This window comes from Microtus pennsylvanicus, chromosome 2 (assembly GCF_037038515.1).
Source record: "Microtus pennsylvanicus isolate mMicPen1 chromosome 2, mMicPen1.hap1, whole genome shotgun sequence".
Lineage (NCBI taxonomy): Eukaryota > Metazoa > Chordata > Mammalia > Rodentia > Cricetidae > Microtus > Microtus pennsylvanicus.
Window position 1 is genome coordinate 7616838 of NC_134580.1, and position 13481 is coordinate 7630318.

The window sequence follows — 13481 nt, forward strand, 5'->3', positions numbered from 1 at the left end:
GCAGCAGAAGCATGGGGAAGATCCCACCACCTTGCCCTTACCCCATGAGGGTTGTTTACAGAGGGGCCTCCAGGATAGGGAGGGAAGGCCAGTGTTGTCTGGGTCTCATCTCCGGGGCAGATGGGGATGGGCTCCCCTGCCCAGACAGAGGCAAATCCTAGGAGTTGGAGGAGCCCAGGAGGTCCCGACCTTGCCTTGAGCAGCTGCCCTAGCTCTCTGGTGTTGTTTCCTCCCTATTCTTTGACTTGGATCTTTACTATGAACTTTCCACTCCAGCTTTGTGGTGGGACATGGAGGCTGTCTTTGGCCACCAGGGACAGGATCAGGACAAAGGGCATGGCCTGGATCAGAGAAGAGGCTGCCAACCAAGCCTCCTCTGAATGTGCTGTCCCCCCAGTACTGGCCTGTGTAGGGATGCCCATGAACACATCCAGCCACTCCAGTGTGCGCACACTGCCTGTGTGTGTGTGTTCACACCTGCCCCATGTCTATAGACCTCCACGTGAACCTTGCACACCTTTAGAAACTGACAGGTGAACATGGCGTGATTTCTAGCACAAATGAACTTGCCCCGGCACCTTCACTCCACCTTGCACATCTGGCACGTGACTGACAGGATCAGACAGCTTGGGCCAGCCTGAGCCTGTTGGCATCCCTCTCAGCTACAGACAGGACCAGGCTTTGTGCAAGGTGCAGATGTTTCCACCCAGGATCGCAGACACTTGGCCCTTCCCTCCTTCACAGGAGTTCATGTTCTTTCTGACTCAGGTGACTTTACAGCCCTTTTAGTACTACCCCTTCTCTGCCCTCTCCTGCAGCTCAGTTGACCTGGGCATCCATGGATGCCAGTGGGTGTGGGCAGTCAAGAAGGGAGTGTCCCCCTACTTTCTCAGGGCAGCCCGTGTCTTCTGTGTCCCCTCCCCACCCAACCTGAATGACACAGCTAAGGATGACCCCTCATACCTTGTGGGGATTGGACTGTGCTCTGGTGAGTCAGCTGCCCACAAGCCTGTGGTCCTGGTGAGGGGGCAGTTTGCTAGTTTGCACAGGTGCCCTATAGGCTGATAACCTTCCTACCTGAGGAGGGGCAACTCCCTTGCCAAGGTCACATTGTTCTCTCACACCCTGCCACCTTAGGAACCCATGTGGCTGAGTCCCAGCAGCCCCTAAGTCTTTTTAGGAGACAGAGTTTGCATGAGCAAGGGTAGGGTGGCTCTCTCATCGACTCTCATTCCCAAACCAAAGAGCCTGTACCCTGTATCTGTCTGGATTCTTTTCTCAAGTCCCTGGTCTCCCCCTCCTCCCAATTCTCAGTTGTCCAGGGTTAACTCAGTGCTTCCATTGGGGGCAGTCTCCTGTGGTGACCTGCTTCACCTCTATCCTGGGTCCTGAATCTAGATAATGTTGGGGTGGGCCAGGAAATGGAGTCAGGAAGAGCCCCAACTCCTGGCAGAGAAGGTGGGGATGAGTGACTAAAGTTTTTTTTTTTTTTTGCTGGCTCACAATTCTGGGGACAGCATCTGGTAGATGTCATGTTCTCCATCCCTGGGGCACGAGACTAAATGCCTGTACAACTTGGATCATGAGGCTAGGGGGGAAGGGGCAGAAAAGGCGGCTTCTGGGCAGCTGTCTCCTGTCTGTAGCAGCAGGCAGTGTCCTTTTCTCTCATGTGACCCTTTATGAAACCCACCAGCTCTGGGAGATTGTGGCCTGGGCTGGGGATCCTTCAGGGCAGCCATATGACTCTGGACTGCTGTGGTCTGGCTCCCTAGGGAGAATGGCTCCAGGCTTTGAGTGGCTACACAGGTTCCTCTCAGCCTGAAGCTGGACAGTGTCCAAGTGGACAGCGCCCCCCCTACACACACTAACCCCCTCCAAAGCCAGTACTTAAGCGAGGAGTCATGGCCACCTGCTTATCTTTCCCTTGACTCCACCCATTTGAATGTAGAGGTTGGGTAGTGCTTTTCCCTCACTGTGGGTTGGGGTGAAGATGTGCCTCAGCTTCTGGTGTGGACACTCAAAGTGCCACATTTGAGCCTGTTTGGGTTTTGTGGTTATCATCTGGTAAGATGGTTATTTCATTGCCAAGTTCCTCCCACCTCCGGCCCGCTGGGGGAGGAGCTCAGTGTCTGCGAGGTGGTATAGTTTTTTGTTGTTTTTTTTATCTTAAAGTGGCGGACCACACCCGCCCGCCAGGTCTCAGCACAAGACCACTTTGCACAGAATGAGCTCCGAGCTTTGTTCAGACTACATGAATGTATTGGGAGGGATTGGGACAGGGCATGTGTGCTGGGGAGAGTCAGCAGGTACAAAGTGCGGTTTTATTTTTGTACTGATGGGTAAAAGAGACTGTATAGCATCTATTTATTTAGATGGTTTGTCTGGTAGACGAGGCAAAGATTATTAGAAATACATTAAAATGATTTAAAAAATTCCTGTGTATCTGATTTTTTCTTTTTCTTTCTTTCTTTCTTTTTTTTTTTTTTTTTTTGGTTTTTTGAGACAGGGTTTCTCAGTAACTTTGGAGCCTGTCCTGGAACTAGCTCTTGTAGACCAGGCTGGCCTCGAACTCCCAGAGATCCGCCTGCCTCTGCCTCCCGAATGCTGGGATTAAAGGTGTGCACCACCACCGCCCGGCTAAATTTATTTTATTTCTATTTATATGCATTTGTGTATGTGTCAGCACATCTGTGTTCAGCGGATGTGAGAAGATTATGGGGGGACCTGTGAAACTAGAATTACTGAGGTTGAGATTATCTTTAACTTTTTTATTATTATTTCTTTTGATGGTGTCTTAGCTGTGTGGCACCCTGCTTCCCACCCCCACACTACAGCCTAGGTTGGTCTCCTAACTATAGTTTGTGATCTGGGACAAGTCATTCAATCTTCTGAACCCTCTAGACAACCAGTGAAATCAGCTGGGGACTGAATTGAGACTAGTGTGTCAGAGGGCAAGGCCTCTGCAGTGTCATCAGAGGCTGGGAGAATATCTTGTTTGAGAACTCTGGGTGTCAGCAGCTTGGGGCTCTGCAGTCACAGGTTGGAGAACCCAAGTCTATCATGAGACTGACTCGTGCTCACACAGACTCTGCACACCTGGCAACCCTAGGCAGGTAGGCGATGCTCAGAGCTTGGATGGGTGGGTCTGAGTACACCTGTGCTTAGGTTCCTCACTGGTTTGCAGGGTGGAGCTGGATGGGAGCTTGGGAAATCAGACTAATGTAGTTGTCTGGGCAGAAGATAGCAGTGACCACAATAAGGGAGAACTGACACAGGAGAGATACTTACGCTGGGGATGTAGGAAGGCGGGAGGGTTGTCACACCAGCCTTGATTGAATGTGGGGTGGGGATGTGTGTGAATACACACCAAGATCATGTCTGAATTTCCAATTTGGACATTGGGTAATTGTTTGAACCCCATCTGCAAGGAGACAGGGAAAAGAAGTAGGTTTGGGGGTGTCCTGCGTTATCCCCAAGGCTGAGCCTGAGATCAGGATGCTCTAGAGTGTCTTAGGGGTGACTCGGGAGCAAAGTGAGAAGTTTGAATGGGCAGAAAAAAGACACCAGTAAGGTGGACAGCTGGTGTCAGTTGTGGAATGAGACAGCTGCACACTGCATTGTGCAGTTCTAAGGAATGATGGGAGGGCAGCCCTCACTGAACGGCCCTGCGTGTCTAGTGTCCACCTCCTCAACCACCCACCTGGACTAGAAACTGATAACTGCTGTCACTGACACCTGCAATGGGACCTTCATCCACAGCTGAGATCAGAGGTGATATCAAGAGGGCCACTGGAGATGTGGTGTCTGCTCCTGCTCTGTCTACCTGAACCCCACAGTAAGCCCAAAGAGGTGGCCTATGAAAATCCAGGCAAAGAGGCTAGACCTTCTTGGTAGGCTGGCCATTGGTCCTGGCCCCAAGGTTGCAGTGAGCAGTATTCATCATCTGTCTCCTTCGTGCTCCCACTGCCAGTGCCTTCATCTGATGGACCAGGGTCCAATTGCCTTACCTTCATCAACCAGACCTTGCCTTCCTATACTGTCTTGGTCTCCATGGGATGAGAACAGTCAGACTTCCCAGAGACAACTCCAGGTTCCAGCCAGCTCCTCTCTCCTGGATGTGAAGCAGTAACCTCAGAGCCAGTGGCAGCCTCCCAGTAAGTGCTGTGTTAGTTTGTTTCTCCTGTCGATCCACTGGCAGCTTCTGAGGAGCACCCTGCACTGCTCCCCTGGAACTGGCTTCTGATTCTGTCCTACAGGATGAGCAGATTCTGCAAGCCCAAGACCAGACTTACCTAGCTTCCGGTCTGCCCTTTCCTGGACATGGCAGCATTCATTGGGCGAGTGTACTGGACCAACTTACAGAGGTGCCTCCTGCACAGACACCCCTCTCTGGGCTGTGTAACTCATTGTCCCCACCAGCCCGCTACCCTGAATGGTGTTGCAAGGGGCAGGGCAGCGGATCTGATGACCGTGCCCACATGGCTGTATCCTCCCCACTAGGAAACTGCAGCTACTGAAAGCTGCAACAAGGGGAAAAGGCTGTGGGGAAAATCCGGTGTTTTGTCACCCATAGGTGGCAGCAAGGACTTGGTGATGGACAGTCTGACAAAGTGATAAACAGATGCAAATGACTAGAGCGGTGGTTCTCAACCTTCCTAGTACTAGTTGTGACCCTTTAGTACAGTTCTTCATGTTGTGATGACCCCCCAAACATAAAGTTATTTTCGTTGCTACTTCATAACTGTAATTGTGCTACTATTATGAATCATAATGTAAATATCTGGTATGTAGGATATCTAATATGTGACCCAAAGGGGTCGCAACCCACAGGTTGAGAAGGGCTGCTCTAAAGAGCCAGGAGTCCCAGGGGAGTCCCAGGGGGACCAACCAGCTATTACACTGGTAAGTGGCCTCATTTGGGATCCACCCTCAGTTCCTGCCTCTGATGGATGGATGGAACAAGTCATCATCCCTAGTATCTTTGAGCCAGCTTTGGGAGGAGGTGTCTATGCTGAGCCCTCACATAGCCTCCACTGTCGGTCTTGCCTGCTCTGGGGGCTGTGCCCTTGGGCAGATGCTGGGGTGAGGACTGAAGCTGGCCATCACTCATTGTCAACAGATGGAGGGGCAACGGATCTCCCATCCTCCTGTTTCCTGGGAGTCCTCTGTGGTCCTTGTTTTCCTTGCTGGTCTCAAGCTCCACTTTATATACACTTCAGTCTCAGTGTTGGGGAGGCTGAAGCAGGAGGATTGTGGATTTGAGCCTTGCTTGTATATAGGCTGTATCTATATAGTGAGTCCCTGTTTTAAAGATAAATAAATCAGGCCGGGCAGTGTTGGCGCACACCTTTAATCCCAGCACTCAACAGGCAGAGGCAGGTGGGTCTCTGTAAGTTTCAGGCCAGCCTGGTCTACAAGAGCTAGTTCCAGGATAGACTCCAAAGCTACAGAGAAACCCTGTCTTGAACCCACCCCCAAAAAATAACAATAAAATAAATAAATAGAAATCCAGGTATGAGTCAGGCACGGTTCTACATGCCCTTTAAAAGTCCTTTCCAGCCAGCTGGTGGTGGTGCATGCCTTTAATCCCAGCACTTGAGAGTCAGACACGGGCGGATCTCTATGAGTTCAAGGCCAGCCTGGTCTACAGAGTGAGTTCCAGGACAGGCTCCAAAGCTATAGAAAAACCCTGTCTCAAAAAAACCGAGAGAGAGAGAGAGAGAGAGAGACAGAGACAGAGACAGAGAGAGAGAGAGACAGAGAAAGAGAGAGACAGAGAGATAGAGACAGAGAGAATGTTCGTTCTTTCCAGCACTCTGGAAATAGAGACAAGCAAATGTCTACGAGTTTGAAGCTAACCTGGTCTATATAGGGAATACCAGCTACCAGCAAGCCAGGGTTACACAGGTGAGAGGGACCCTGTTTCAAAACCAAACAAAAAGCTGGGTGTGGTGGCCCACACCAGCTGTGTTTGCATACTTGGAGGAGTGAGTTTCAAAGAGCTCAAGGTCATCCTTGGCTACACAGCAGTTTTGAGGCCAGCCTGGGTTATGTGAGACTCTGTCACAAAAAAAAAAAAAAAGGAGAGAGAGAGAAGAAAGAAAAGGAATTGAAAAGAAGGAGGGGAGGAGGATGAAGCTCACAGGGTCAGGGCTGACACTGTTCACATTAAATCCACTTACAGCTTCCCACCAGAAATCTCACCAGAATCTCAGCTCTTTACTCAGTGACCCCCAGTCTGAGAGCCCCTTGCAGAGGGAGAGGTGGGGTCCAAGAGCTCAAGGCAGACCTCCTCATGGCCTGAGAGGACCAGCGCGGAGGGAGATGGGCCTGAATGTTTGCTGTGGTGAGGGTGTTTGTGCACGAAGTGGCCAGAGCCAGACTCATGTATTACTAAAAGGGGGTACACACATACACTCTTACCAGCTTTTTTAAAAATTTTATTTATTTTATGTATGAACACCTGCATGCCAGAAGAGGGCATCAAATCCTATTATAGATGGTTGTGAGCCACCATGTGGATGCTGGGAATTAACTCAGGACCTCTGGAAGAACAGCCATCTCTTAACCGCTGAGCCATCTCTCCAGCACCTCACCAGCTTATTGATTTTTTTTTTAACGTGTATTAGTGTTTTGTCTGCAGGTATGTTTGTGTGAGGGTGTCAGATCCTGGAGTTATGGAAAGTTGTGGGCAGCCATGTGGATGCTGGGATTTGGACCAAGGCCCTTTGGAAGAGCAATGAGAGCTCTTAACCACTAAGCCATCTCTCTAGCCCCTCTTAGCAGTTCTCACAGGTACAGAGGGGAGGGGAAGGTGGAAGCTGTCTTCACACACAAGCTTCTGGAGCTTTGTTATCATTGTGGTGGTACTGGTACCAGGTGTCCTGGCTAGCCTGTGACATCCACAGGTGCTTACTGGGCTGACCGTGTTCCTATGTCCTTTTGACACTCCAGCCACTGCATCTTTGGGAGGGAGTCTACTTCCAAGTGTGGTCTGAGCCAACAGCTGTGGGGCCGGGGCATTGTTAGCTTGCGGGGCCTGTATCTCTGGGAGACATTCTCCAGGTCACTGGGTGTGAGGAAGCTTCTTCTGGGATCAATCAGAGGACTGGTGAAGAGGGTGGCACCTAGTGCTGGTTGGTTGTTGCCAACTTGACACAAGCTACAGCCAACTGGAAGGAAGAGACCTCAACTGAGGAAATGCCTCGTCAGATCGGCCTGGGGATTTGCAACCTCTGAGGCATTTTCTTGGTTAATGATTGATGTGAGAGGGCCTAGCCCACTGTGTGGTGCCACCACTAGGCAGGTTGTTCTGGGTTCTGAAGGCGTAAGTCACAAAACAATTCCACACCAGTTTGGATTTATGATTAATAAAAGGGTTATTTATTTAAAGGGAAAAACTTACAGATCACCGTCCTAGACAACAACCCTCTGCATGGGAAAGGAGTCTAGTAGCTAGAAGCAAGGGAGAGAGAGCAGGGCTACTGCTGCTTTTTAAAGGGAAAGAGACCACGTCCAAGTGGGCTGGTATCTTAAAGGCTATTGGCTAAAGGAGCGGAAGGAGCTCCCGCAGCACCTCTCCCTTTTGTTTAAGTAAGAGAGTTCCAAACCTGATACAAAACAATATACCCTAGGAACAGATATCAAGTATAAGATTAGAATTACAATCAGCATAAACAATATTAAGCAAGGAACATATGCTAAATGTTTTAATAAACATTCTATCCTAAGGAGTCTAAATCTTGTATTGGAAATGGCTTGGCTAAATCATAAGAGGACAGTAACTACGATTATCTTATCTTCAACCCTATCAAAGGCCTGAGAAGGGAGATAATATTACTTGAGCAGGCAGGAAGTACAATCAAGTAGCTTCCAAAGTGAGCAATAAATGACAGAAACAATTAGCTACCTGAGCAGTCACCCAAAGTCTCATTTTGCAACATTGAAGCAACCAACTTTGGCTAAGACCTAGAATAACTGACAGACCATTTTCAAAGGCAAGAAATTTTTCAAAACTGTCTTACCCTGTCTTGACAAGATTTGACAGTCCTGCTTATCCATTTCTGGATACCATGTACCTTGTCAATGGTTGAGGCATGGGCAGTTCTTTGCCCAAAGGCCAGTTTTTGCCAAGAAGAAAACAGGCTCCAAGTGGAGTGTCTTTGGTGCTCAACATTCTCTCGGTGCTGTCAGAAGCAATCATGTCTCAGTCAACAAAACCCTAAGTTATTTAAATGCCATGTTCCACAGATCCTTGAAGTGGTTGAAGATTATCGGTCTATACAGAATATAATCTCTATGTAGCTAAAGAACCTGATTAGTCTAATTATAAGTATAACAAACATAGATGACTATTGATCTTTAATTCTTAATACCTTTCTAACTTAAAGACTAAGACAATGCTGGGCGGTGGTGGAGTACGCCTTTAGCCTTTAATCCCAGCACTCGGGAGGCAGAGGCAGGTGGATCTCTGTGAGTTTGAGGCCAGCCTGAGCTACAGAGTGAGTTCCAGGACAGGCTCCAGAGCTACAGAAAAACCCTGTTTCAAGGGGGAAAAAAAAGGAAAGCAGACTAAGCAAGCTATGGAAGCAAACCAGTAAGTAGCACCTCTCCATGGCCTCTGCTTCAATTCCCGCCTCCAGGTTCCTGCCTTGACTTCCTTTCTTCATGGACTGTGATGGTGTGGAAGTCTTTTTTTTCCAAAGCAACCAGTTGAATGAGAAAGGCCTTCTGGTTCTCACTCCAGGCCTTGTTGATCTAGGCTAATCCCACTGAGTCCCCTGTACTTTCTGCGGTGCTGGACGTGGAAACTAAGGCTTCAGGCATGTGAGGCAAACTCTCCATCATTGATGATGGTCTTGGTTCTGCCTGGTGTTTTGAGGATTGAGGTATTTTGAAGATTTGAGTGTCTCAAGGGCTGGGGATGCAGTTCAGTTGGGAGAGTGCTTGCCTAGCATGCATGGAGCCCTGGGTTTAAGCCCCAGCACCCATCAAACAGAGCACCATGGAGGCAGAGACAGGATTTGGAGTTCACGATTATCTTCAGTGCGTAGTGAGTTTGAAGTTAGTCTAAGCTGCATGAAATCTTGATTAGAGGGAAAGAAAGACTCTCTTAAAAGTGCCCTTCCATGAGGAGGTCCCTGCAGGTTCATACAGGGAGGCCAACTTTCTGACGAGAGGAGAATGAAAACCCAGTATAGATTGACTTCAACTTGAATCAGACTTTGGGGAGTCTAATGCCATTGTCAGCATGTGTGTGTGCATGCATGTGTGCGTGTGGTGTGTATGTGTGTGTATGTGTATATACATATGTTTCTCAAGACAGGGTGTCTCTGTATAACTGCCGTGGCTGTCTCTGCCTCCCAACAGCTGGGATTAAAGGTGTGTGCCACCATCACCCAGGTCATTGTCGACATATTTAAAACACAGTCCAGTTTGGGCAAAGTTTCCAGGCAACGGTCAGTCCAGTCAGTCCAATTCCAGGTGCACAATAAAGTGAAGGTGTGACCACATAGAGACTCTTTTACAAAGTGCGTGTGACTGTGAGGGTGGGCTCTGTAGCTCCAAGGCCCAGAATAACCTAACAGAGAGGTCAGCAGGCTGGAAAGTAGTGTGATAGTGTGGCATCTCCCTTAAGGGTGAGTAACGGTCTAGGGAGGGAAGAGTCTGGAGTAGTCGTTCTGGGATCCTTAGGTAAGGCCTGCCTCCATAGTAGAGGTGAGTGATATCGGCCTCCACAGACAGTAAAGAGCTACACTCCCAGCCTTCTGAGTGATACACAGGTCTTTTATCTCCATTGAGAAAAGCGCCTGTGTATTTACCATTCTTGGTTTTCCTCCTGCTCCTCTGTGAGTACAAGGATCTCTGTGCCCCCGAACACATGAGGCCAGTCAGTGGTGGTGCATGCCTTTAATCCCAGCACTCAGGAGGCAGAGGCAGGTGACTCTCTGAGTTCGAGGCCAGCCTGGTTCACAGAGAGTTCCAGGACAGCCAGGGCTATGCAGAGAAACCCTGTCTCGAAAAAACAAAGTGTCCATCTGAAATCTGGGACAGAGGAGCAGGTTGCCCATGCTCTACAACCGCTCCAGTTCTTCCTCATCAGCTGCGGTACCCAGAAGTGAGGACTCCCAGCGCTTCTGGGTCTCTTCAGAGGCCAAAGAGCCCCACTTGGCATCCGAGGAGCCCCCAGCCTTGGTAGGAAGTGAGAGAGACACACTGACGTTAGAATCAGCAGCAGAAGCATTTCGCAGGCACGAGTTTCATTCTGAGTTGAATGGTGCAACTCAGAATGAAATGAGTAGGTGGCCCGGTGCAGTCTGCTTGCCACACAGTGTTGGTTTAAAAACATCCACCGCCCATGGTGTCAGAGATCTGATAGGGTCAGGGCCGACCCCATGGTGCTGCTTGGCTGTGGTGAGGGCTGCTGACTGATTTGTCCACGGTCACCTTTTCCTGATTGATTCTGGGGAGGGGGAGGGATGGTATCTCAGGTCTCCCCATGTGTTGTTTGGTTTTCAGGTACTCTTTATATATTGTGCGAAACGGCCCCCTTGTGGTATGCGTGCATGTCTTTTCTTCCAGGCTTGCTGCCTTCCTGCTTTATCCCCCTGGCTCTGAGAATGATCTCTAGTAGCCATAGTTGTGGTTTAATGAGTAAGTTTATTTAGTAAACCTCAAGCCAAAGTAAAAGAATAAACAGCAATAACAAAGCATCATTAAATGGGGCTTAAAACATCCAGCAAAAACCAACTGGGAAAGCCTCATTAAGGCAGCCAGCTGTGTTTCCACCCTAGCATCCTGGGCAGAGCACAGTGCTCCTCCGGTAAGGCTTCCAAATCAAAGAACAAACAGAGACAACATCATTCAGTAAGGTGCTCACGACACCTGGCAGAAAGCCCTGGGGAAGTAGAGGCAGTCAGCTGGAGTTCCCCGTTGCTTCCATGGCTGAACCCCAGCTTCTTTTCTATCCTGGGACATGGCTGACCTTCTAGCTGCTCTTTTTTGTTTGTTTGTTTTTGTTTTTTGAGACAGGGTCTCCCTGTGTAGCCTTGGCTGTCCTGGAACTCGCTCTGTGGTCCAGGCTGGCTGCAAACTCAGTGATCCACCTGCCTCTGCCTCCCGAGTGCTGGGATTAAAGCCATGTGCCTCCACCACGGCTGTTTTAGCTCTATTTAGGATGCTGTTTTTACTCTTGGGCTGTTCTGTGGGTCCTCTCCTCCCTCTCACAGTTACGTGGCCAGCCCATCCCTAGACAAGGGGTCTTGGGGAACACATGGTGTAAACGTGCTTGTATCTGAAGTAGGTGGAGGGGAGCAACCCCACCTTCAGAACCAGACTCTCACTGAGTTTAAACAACATACGACAATTTACCAATACAATGTTCATTACACCCACACAAATGGCTTAGATCTCATCTAACCAAATAGGTCTAACGTCTGTCTGTCTGTCTGTCTGTCTGTCTGTCTGTCTGTCTCGGAAATCTAAATGCTCTCCCAGTAGATGTTTCTTTCCACTGGCAGGCTGAGCCACGCAGACACTCTTAGCTCTGGGGGAAACAAAGGTCTTGAGAAAGGTGAGAGGGTTACATGATTAAACCAAGCATTGTCCACCTTGAGCTACCAACATTACCACTCCAGCCAAATCTGGGATTTCAGATAGTTTTTCCTTCATGTATTTGGCTTCTATTTAATTTTTAATATATGTGTGCGTGTGCGTGTGCGTGTGTGTGCACATGACTATAGGTTCCCATGGAGGCCAGAGGAGTCAGGTCCCCTGGAGCAGCAGGCAGAGATGGTTGTGAGCTACCAGGTATGGGTACTAGGAAATGGCCTTGTATTCTTTACAGAAGCAGCACACTTGGTCTGAGCCATCCCTCTACCCCTACTGGCTACTAATCTTCCTTCCTTCCTTCCTTCCTTCCTTCCTTCCTTCCTCCCTCCCTCCCTCCCTCCCTCCCTCCCTTCCTTTATTGGTTTTTTGAGAAAAGGTTTCTCCATGGCATGCTCCTGGCTGTCCTGGAACTTGCTCTGTAGACCAGGCTGACCTTGAATTCACAGAGGTCCACCTGTCTCTGCCTCCCAAGTACTGGGATGTGATGATATTTTGTTTGTGTTTTAACAACTAAAGCTTGTGTGAAGATCAGAGTGCAGAGCTAAACCATAGAGGCCGGGCAGTGGTGGCGCACACCTTTAATCCTAGCACTTGGAAGGCAGAGACAGGTGGATCTCTGTGAGTTCGAGGCCAGCCTGGTCTACAGAGCGAGTTCCAGGACAGGCTCTAAAACCATAGAGAAACCCTATCTCGAAAAACAAAACAAAAAATATATATAAAATATATTTTATTGTTTAATTGTTCCTTTACATCATGACATTAAGTGTCTTTTAAACCTGTCGAATGCCTTAACTCCCACCTTGTTCGTATTGCTACTCCAGATTTGATGAGATGTCAGCAGACAAAAGCATTGCACATTGAACGCCTGATAACCTGAGTTCAGTCCCTGGGGCCCAGGGGCTGAGAGAAGAAGGGGGAACCAACCCCACAAAAGTATCCCTGGGGATGGGGACTGGAGAGATGACTCAGCAATTAAGAGCATTTGCTGATACCACTTTTGGGCGTATACTCTAAGGATGCTCAATCATACCACAAGGACACTTCCTCAGCTATGTTCATAGCAGTATTATTCCTAATAACCAGAACCTGGAAACAACCTAGATGCCCCTCAACTGAAGAATGGATGAGCAAAATGTGGTACATTTACACAACAAAGTACTACTCGGAGGAAAAAAACAATGACATCTTGAAATTTGCAAGCAAATGGACAGAGCTAGAACAAGCCACCCTGAGTGAGGTAAGCCAGACCCAGAAAGACAAATATAGTATGAACTCACTCATAAATAGATACAAAGCAAAGGATAGCAAGCCTACAGCCCACAACATCAGAGAACCCAGACCGCAAAGAGGACCCTAAGAGAGACAAACATGGACCCACTTCGGAAGGAGCAAAGGACAGGATCTCCTGAGGACCCAGGTTCGATTCCCAGCACCCACAGAGTGGCTCTCACCCATCTGCAAATTCAACCCAGGGGATCTAAATCCTTCCTCTGGCCTCAGTGTGCATGGGGCACATGGTGCACAGCCAGACATGCAGGCAAAACACCCAGACACATAACATAAAATAACAAGGAAAAAAAGATTTGGGGTTCCTTACAAATGAGCTAAATGCATTCTGAAATGAACTGGCTGTAAGTCTTTGAGGGTCAAGATGGAATGTTCTAGTGACATTTTTAGCTGTTAAATTGGCAAGAACACCTTTCAAAGATGATTATCACTGTCAGCCTGACTGGATTTGGAATTACATAGAGAACACCTTCGGATTTGCCTTTAACAGTGTTTCCAAAGAGGTCCGTGTCGTTTTCCTTGGGAGGTTTGTGTGTGTGTGTGTGTGTGTGTGTGTGTGCGTGCGTGCGTGTAGGGGGTACACA